The following is an 8,302-nucleotide window of genomic DNA, read 5'->3' as shown; positions in this document are numbered from 1 at the left end:
AAACTGGTGCAATGTCAATTCAGGTCCGACGCGACAGCGCCGGAGAAGAGAAGTCCCACTGAATGGTTCCACCGTCCAATACCCTATCTTCGTGGAAAGAAAACATAACGGTTGTTGAGGGAATAACATGGCGACGAGGAAGAGATGGGCGCATTGAAGACTGACTTAATAAAAACCAAGGTGAAATTATTGTAGAAATATATTCAAAACCTGCTATCTTAGATATAAATATCATGTAATGTACCCTGGGGATGACGTTCGTTTTAGGAATTGATCTATTACAGCTTACCACCATTTCCAGTCTAAAAGGTATTTACCAATGTGTATGTTTAATTCTGTCCCTCTCCCATTTCTGATATTTGCTGATTGGTCTAACTCTCCACTATATCTCTGTATCAGTTTAGCAAAAGGGCAGTCCATTCGCCTGAGTGCCAGCAAGCAGACTAAAGTAGAAGGTAACCTTTAACAAAAATCCAATATAGTGCTTTTAAATGTAGAAATGTGTTCACCAAGACACTGGAAATGACAGAGAGGCAGACCCCCCCAAGTGGATAATCATTGAGGGTAATAGATGGTCAGAATAATAATAATCTTTATTAGTGTCACAAGTAGGTTTACATTAACACTGCAATGAAGTTACTGTGAAAATCCCCTAGTCACCACATTCCGGCGCCTGTTCCGGTACACTGAGGGAGAATTCAGAATGTCCAATTCACCTAACAAGCATGTCTTGCTAGGAAACCGGAGCACCCGGAGGAAACCCACAGACACAGGGAGACTCCGCATGTATGCAGCGGGTTTTAAGGGAGGGTGTTAAAAGATCAGTCGGGTGGGAATGTATAGGGAGAGCAACGTGTGGCTGAATGCATAGTCGCCAAATGACACTAGAAATCAGAGTTAGCGCTGATTTCTAGAAGGTGATTCATCAGATGAGGAAAGTGGTTCTTCAAGCGCGGGGGCTCTTCTAATCTTTGCGGCGGTGCGCAGGCGCCGTTGGCGGGGGCGGGGCTCGTTGGCGGGGGCGGGGCTGTCATTGCGCAGGCGCTGTTGGCGGAGGCGGGGCGGATGTTGCGCAGGCGCTGTTGGTGGAGGCGGCGCGGTCGCCGCGCAGGCGCAATTAGGAGCCAGCGGATGAGGTGGTGCCAGCTAAATCGGTTGACGGCCGCGCTCATTCGCATTGAAATGCTCAGCGGCTGCCAACTGTTAACCCTCACGGCCGTTTGGCGCGCGCATTGCGGTGGGGCGGCGGTCTTTCGGCCGCTCTCCAATCCGGGAAGTCTGTTCTTGTGCGTATAATCTGCGGGCCGCGTACTGGGTTCGACGGGGAAGACATAGGCAGCTGCACTCACCCCAGGGCGCGCAGTGGAGGTGCGCAGTGGATGAATTCCTGGCGAAGTTGTGTGGATCAGAAAAAAAACTCAAAGGTAAAGAGACAGCAGGTATACCATGACTACCGAGTGGCAGAAACTTGCAGTATCCCAGTTTGTCACAATCCACATCGGCTGTCTTTGTGGGTACATGAAGAAACACCACTGATCAGCTGAATGTCAGGTATCGCACTCAATCCCACATTATATCTGTGGATGCAGTGATGGGCACTGAATCTGCCCAATGTTAAACACCGACACCAATAAGCTTTCTCAAAATAAATCAACGCTACGTGTGCATCAGCGGTTTCAGTTCCTTAAATCAACAATACGTGTGCAATAATGATTTCGGTTGCCTAGTACTAGTCAATCAGCAGTACTGGACTGTTTGCTTTGGATTAATTAAATAATTCTGCTTCTATATCTTAATTTCTGGGAATAGACTGCAAAATATTATTTGTAGGAAGTGCATTTTCACAAGTTGCTTCAATAATTAGTATTGAGATGCAACAAGATGGGCAGCACGATGGCGCAGTGGTTAGCACTACTGCCTTATGGCGCTGAGGTCCCAGGTTCGATCCCGGCTCTGGGTCAGTGTGTGGAGTTTGCACAGTCTCCCTGTGTTTGTGTGGGTTTCGCTCCCACAACCCAACAATGTGCAGGGTAGGTGGATTGGCCATGCTAAAATTGCCCCATAATTGGAAAAAATGAATTGGGTACTCTTAAAAAAAAAATGTTTTAAAAGATAGCCAGAAGTAGCCGAAATAGCCAGAGCGGCACAGTGCTGTCTCAGCACCAAGGGCTGGGTATCGATTTCGACATGTGGGGGTTTACACATTTTCCAGTTTCTGTGTGGGTTTGCCCTGGTTTCCTCCCACAGCCCAAAGATGTGCAGGTTAGTGCCCAATGATGTGTAGATTGGGCCTGGGTGGGGTGCTCTTTCAAGGTGCTGGTGTAGGTTCAATCAGCCGAATGGCCTTCTACATTGTAGGAATTCTATGGAAGTACTTAGGAGGGAATATCTCTGGAGAGAAAAACAGTTTCAGTTTGATGACCTTTTATAAAGACCTGGAAAAGCAGAAAGGGATTTAATGCAAGTACAATGTTCGGGAAAGGAAAAAAGGGAAGGTCTATGATGGGGTGGAAGATAGAGATTAAATGATAAAAGAAGGAATAGCTCAGTTAGGTGGACAGCTGGTTTGTGATTCAGACTGAGGCCTCAGCGCGGGATCAATTCCCGTACCGGCTGAGGTCTAGCCTTTTCAACCTTGCCCCTCGTGTGAGGTGTGATGATTCTCAGGTTAAATCACCACCAGCCCATGGTCACCTGGGACTATGGTGACTTTACCTTTACAGTATACTGAATTGAAAGAAGTACAAGTAAATCATTGTTTTTCTGATGTGTAATTTTCTGTGTATGCTCTTTATGTTTAAAAAAAACTACCGTGCATATTTTTCTGCTTTGTGCAAATCTATCAGGCAATCAAAAAAAACACAGGACGAATGAAGCTCTATGTCGTACAATGTTTTACGGATTGCTTTTTAGATTTTTTTTCTTCCACTCTCTCTGCATGCCTTCCGCTGATATCTGGTTCTTGGTGATGACTGCTTCTCCACGGAAGACTGTTTTCATGTTTTGCCCAAATCACTTGGCCTTGCTGTCTCCCTTTATTGGCATCAACAGCCATCTATACTCCTATTGCAGCCATTCTTGTGCCTTTGCCTCCACAACATCTCCCTCTCAGAAGAAATTCAACCTTTCTCGCTGTGTGTTGAATTGTTGAGATGTTGTTAATAACTCTATTTGGCAACGTGCGTATCTAATGGTCAAATTGAGTTGTATTATAATACTAGTTTCTTCTTACCAATTTTTAGGATTTACTTCTGAGGTTGTGTAGTTATTGTTATGAATTTATCATTGCTATGAATTTATCACTTTATTGTAGTTAGAGTGTAGGCTGGCTTGAGTGCCGATGTGTTGACATCGCTGTGTTGAGAGGAAGTGTGCAGAGATGATCTCAATGTTGTGCATTCATGTGCACACAGACACATGTGGGCATACGCGCACACACTCCGTTGGGCAACACACATAGTTAGCTCTGGCTGCTGTTATGTAACATGTAGCATCTGATGAGATTAACATTATTAGATGCCTGCCTGTCTGGTTATGAAAGGGCATTTTTTAAGTCTCCTTACTACTGCACTGTCCCTTACTGAGAGGAGTGATTAGCAACGTTCCCTAGTTTTGTAGCAGGATCACTGGAGAGTTAGCGTAGACAGACAGGGGTGCTTAGATGGTGTCTAAACAACTGACGTTTTGTCATCAGTTATATCTCTTTCCAGTATTTGGATGTGGCAACATTTTACTGTTTTGTTAAATTTAGAATAGTTTGCATCTGGTTAGCAGCATTTCCTCAGCCCAGTGTCCTAAACCTAACTATCCTCAGGAGCTTTGTCAAAGACCTTCACTCCGTCATTAGATCAGAAATCTTTGCTGATTGCTTAGTGTTGAGCTTTATTCATCATTCCTCAGATAATGAAGCAGTCCATGCCTACATGGACTGGATAATGTCTGAACTTGAACGGATAAGTGGAAGTAATATTTGCATGCACAAGTGTTAGAAAAAAAGGACTTCGGGTGGCGCCATGGAGTGAGTTGTCGCTTATTTGGTATCTCCTGCTTGTGGTGGACCTTTGGAACATTTTTCCCCGACTTATGGGGGATTTGATCGGTTAAAATAGGAGACTAGTGAGGTAGAGGAGAAGAATCCCCCAACAGTTTATGGATTTGTGGACCAGAAGTGGTCTGCAAAGGAGAGATCGTTGGTCAAAGAAGGGAGTGGAGTCTGCCGCACAGGAAAACATGGCGGAGGCTCAGGGACTAGTATTGCCGGCCCATTGGTAACGGTGCAGCTGGCGGAATTCCTTCAGGAGCAAAGACAAGAGTACCTGGACCCGATTAAGGTGGGAATTGACCGGGTAGAGCAAAGATTGGAAGCCTAGGGCCAGGTGATCCAGAAGGTGGAAGAGGCGGTGGCTGAGTGTGAGGACCAACTAACTACGATGGTGGCAGAGATGGGGCTAATGAGGGACCACCAGAAAAGGCTGCAAGAGAAAGTGGAGGATCTGAGGATCGTTGGCCTCCCGGAGGGCAGCAAGTGATCGGACGCAGGGGCATATGTTGCGCGTATGTTCGAGAAGCTGCTGGGGGAATGTGGCGTTCACTCTGCCGTTCCAGCCGTCCCGGTACTCCACCAGCCCAGTGGTAGTGGCGGCCCTGAGAGTTTGGGGGCAGTGCCGGAAGCATATGGTGGGTGGAGGGAGCATCGGTGCGGGCTCCAATTTGTGGTTATCACCGGTTTGGCCGGGGGAGGGAGGATGGATGGATGGAGCAGGGATTGAGAGTCTGGGAGACCTGTTTAATGATGGGAGCTTTCCCTGTTTGGAGGATCTGGAAATGGAGTTTGAATTGCTGGGAGGGACTGGGTTTCGGTATCTGCAGGTGAGGGATTTTGTGCGAAGGCAGGTTTCGACCTTTCTGCTTCGACCGCCACAGGGGATACAAGACTGTAGTTTCTAGAACGGGGAGGGGAAGGTATCGGAAATCTATAAAGAACTTATGGAGTGGGAGGGAACCCAGATAGGTGAGCTAAAAGCGAAAATAGGAAGATGAGTTGGGAAAGGAGTTAAGAGGCGGGTCTGAGCTGAGTCAACACGTCCTCATCATGTGCCAGGCTTAGCCTGATGCAATTCAAGGTGGTTCACCGGGCACACATGACGACCCGGATGCACAGGCTTTTTGGGGTGGAGGAGAGGTGTGTGAGGTGTGCAGATGTCCACATGTTTTGGGCATGTCCGAAGCTTAGGGGATTCTGGCAGGGATTTGCGGGTGTCATGTCCACTGTACTAAAAACGAGGGTGGTGCCGAGTGCAGAGGTGGCGATTTTTTGAGTGTCAGAAGACCCGGGCGTCCAGGGGGTGAGAGAGGCTGACGTTTTGGCATTTGCCTCCTTGGTAACTCGGAGACGGATCTTACTAGCGTGGAGGGACTCGAAGCCCCCAAAATCAGGGATATGGGTTAGCGACATGGCTGGGTTTCTCAAGCTTGATTAAGTTAGCCCTGAGAGGATCAACGTTGGGGTTCGTTCGGAGGTGGCAGCCGTTTATCGACTTCTTTGGGGAAAACTAAACTGTTAGCAAATTCAATAAGGGGGGGAGGGTTAGGGAGTAAATTCAATAGGGTGGGGAGGGTTAGGGAGTAAGGGGGAGTTGGGCTATTTTCATCCAGCTTAGGCAGTAACTTTGTGAGATGGAGGGGTGCGTTACGTGCTGAATTGTATTTGTATCTTTTTGTTGTTATGAAACCATAAATGCCTAAATAAAATGTTTGTTTTAAAAAAAGTGTTGGAGAAAAAGAGGGAACTTAACCACCACCGGTGTTACCATCAAAAGTCTGGGGGGTTATCATTGGCCAAAAATTGAATTAGATTAGCCAAGTAAATGCTGTGGTAAATAAGGCAGGTTAGGTATTTTTCAGCAAGTGGCTCACTTCCTCACTTTCTGAATGTCTTTTCAAGATCTCTAAAGCACGAATCAGGAATATGATGAAATGCTCTCCACTTGCCTGGATGGGTTTAGGTGCCACATTACTTGAAATTCATCCATCTCCTTAATCACTTGACTATTATGACAATAATGTGAACTATCTAGAGGATGAACTACAGCATTTGCCAAACTTGTGACCTCCCAACCCCCGGAAAGAAAAGGCATCAGGTGCTTGGGAACACCATTACTCGACCTGCAAGCTTCCCTCCCAGTCATCATCATCCTTGACTTGGACACGTGCCGCTGGTCCTTCATTGTCAAAATCCCAGAACTCTCTATCTCACAGAATTGTGAGATGCTTTTATCACCTGGATGGCAATGGTTCAAGAAACTGGCTGTCCGCCACCAAGGGCCACCCACATCCCAATAATGAATATAAGAAAAGTCAAAGCAAACAAACAAATTATGAATGTTGGCCTGTGGCTTATTTTTTTAAATGAAGGTGTCAAGGAGAGGAGGGGGCGTCAATTTAAACTGCTGATTTCCCTACTCTACTCGTCCGTAAACAGAAAGGTGTTTTGTTTATTCTGATTTCCCCCTTTTATAAATGAGTGGTGTATTTTCCCCAAATTAGGAAATGTTCCAGGGGTGGTGCAGTGTTTAGCACTGCGCCAAGGACCCGGGTTCGATCCCGGGTCACTGACTGTGTATGCAGGCTCTCCCCGTGCCTGCGTGGGTCTCACCCCCACAACCCAAAGATGTGCAGGGTAGGTGGATTGGCCACACTAAATTGCCCCTTAATTGGGAGATAAAAAGAATTGGACGCTTTAAAATTAGGAAATGTTCCAATCCTCTGTGTTTATGAGTCGCACACCAGACTTGAGGTAAGATGAAAATTAAAAGGGTTGGTTATTTCTACGCACAAAACACATGCGAGAGGGATTTCATAACGTCCACCCCTTTTACACTCCAACAATAAATTGGGAATAAGGAAGAGGGTTCAGGGCATGACTGCAATGAAATACAAGTATCGGTTTTACATGTGTCCAGAATCCAAAGTCAACTGGAATGTTCCTTCTGAAGGGAGGTTGACTGATTGTAGAATACCCTGTCTTCCAGAGTGAGGCTTACACAACAGGAGAAGGCATGCAGAATAAGTCAGGGGAGGCACGAGTTCCAAGGTTTCAGGAGTTGCCAGGTTTGATGGGGGTAAGCGGCTTCCGGTTGCGGCTATGCGGAGCTAAGTCACACATTCGGCGGCTCCCGCAAAAACGGATTTTTGGGCTCTTTACAGGGCCCCCAACGGCACTTTTTCAACATTTTCCGATGTGGGATGAAGATTACAACAGTTCCCCGACAGTATATGGCTTTTATCAGGAGCGGGCGACTAAAAAGGTGGTGGTGGACCCGAAGAAGGTGCGAGGGAAGAAGAACAAAATGGCGGCGGGCGGAGACCAGGCAGCGTGGATGCAGTGAGCGCAGGAGCAACAGGAGGATATCCAGCGCTGCTTCAGAGAGATTAAAGTGGACCTGCTTGAGCCGATGAAGGCTTCTATTGATAAGCTGCTGGAGACACAGACGGCCCAGGGGGTGGCGATCCGCGAGGCCCGAAAAAAGATCTCCGATAACGAGGACGAGATCTTAGGCCTGGCGGACGAGGCGCTCTACAAGAAATGGCAGGAGCGGTTCGAGGAGATGGAGAATCGGTCGAGGCGGAAGAATCAGCGGATCCTGGGCCTCCCGGAGGGGCCGGACGTGGGGGCCTATGTGGTCACCATGTTGAACTCGCTGGTGAGAGCGGGGTCCTTCCAAGGGCCCCTGGAGCTGGAAGGGGCCCATAGAGTGCTGGCGAGGAGGCCCAAGGCTAACGAGCCTCCGCGGGCGGTGCTGGTGCGGTTTCATCGGTTCGCTGATCGGGAGTGTGTGCTCAGGTGGGCCAAGAAGGAGAGGAGCAGCAGGTGGGAGAACGCGGAGGTTCGAATATACCAGGACTGGAGTTCGGAGGTGGCGAAGAGGAGGGCTGGGTACAATCGAGCGAAGGCGGTGCTGCACAGGAAGGGGGTAAAGTTTGGCATGTTGCAGCCGGCGCGACTGTGGGTCACCTACAAGGACCGGCACCATTATTTTGAGTCTCCGGAGGAGGCGTGGGCCTTTGTTCAGGCCGAGAAGTTGGACACAGATTGAGGGTCGGGATGGGCGTTTGGGGATTGCGGTTGGTATGTTGTTTTGTGAGGGGGGGGTCCTTTGCTCTTGGGTGTTTTTTTTTTTTCCTTTCTGGTCGGTGAGGGTGGTTAGGGCGGGTTGGGCACTGTTTTGGTTGAGTTGGTCGGGGGGGCTCTTGGAGGGAGGTAAGTAAATGGAACAGGGGTGGATGGCTGGCGGTGAGATGG

General features: G+C 48.2%; 1 protein-coding gene across 6 annotated transcripts in view; it reads left to right on the top strand.

Annotated features, from left to right (window-relative positions):
- Positions 1–43: 43 nt before the first annotated feature.
- klhl20 (kelch-like family member 20) overlaps positions 44–8,302 on the top strand; it is a 115,475-nt gene continuing 107,216 nt past the window's right edge. For 4 of the 6 annotated variants that reach the window (XM_072511699.1, XM_072511701.1, XM_072511695.1 and 1 more), the window contains exon 1: positions 1,099–1,424. The gene's annotated coding sequence lies outside the window, so the exon portion shown is untranslated. Of the gene's footprint in view, positions 181–1,098; positions 1,440–8,302 lie in introns of those variants that run through there. The other 2 variants (XM_072511696.1, XM_072511697.1) reach the window with 2 other exon arrangements.

The sequence above is a fragment of the Scyliorhinus torazame genome, chromosome 7, assembly GCF_047496885.1.
Source record: "Scyliorhinus torazame isolate Kashiwa2021f chromosome 7, sScyTor2.1, whole genome shotgun sequence".
NCBI lineage: Eukaryota > Metazoa > Chordata > Chondrichthyes > Carcharhiniformes > Scyliorhinidae > Scyliorhinus > Scyliorhinus torazame.
Note: the sequence above shows the minus strand (reverse complement) of the source record. Positions and strands in the feature narration are given on the sequence as shown.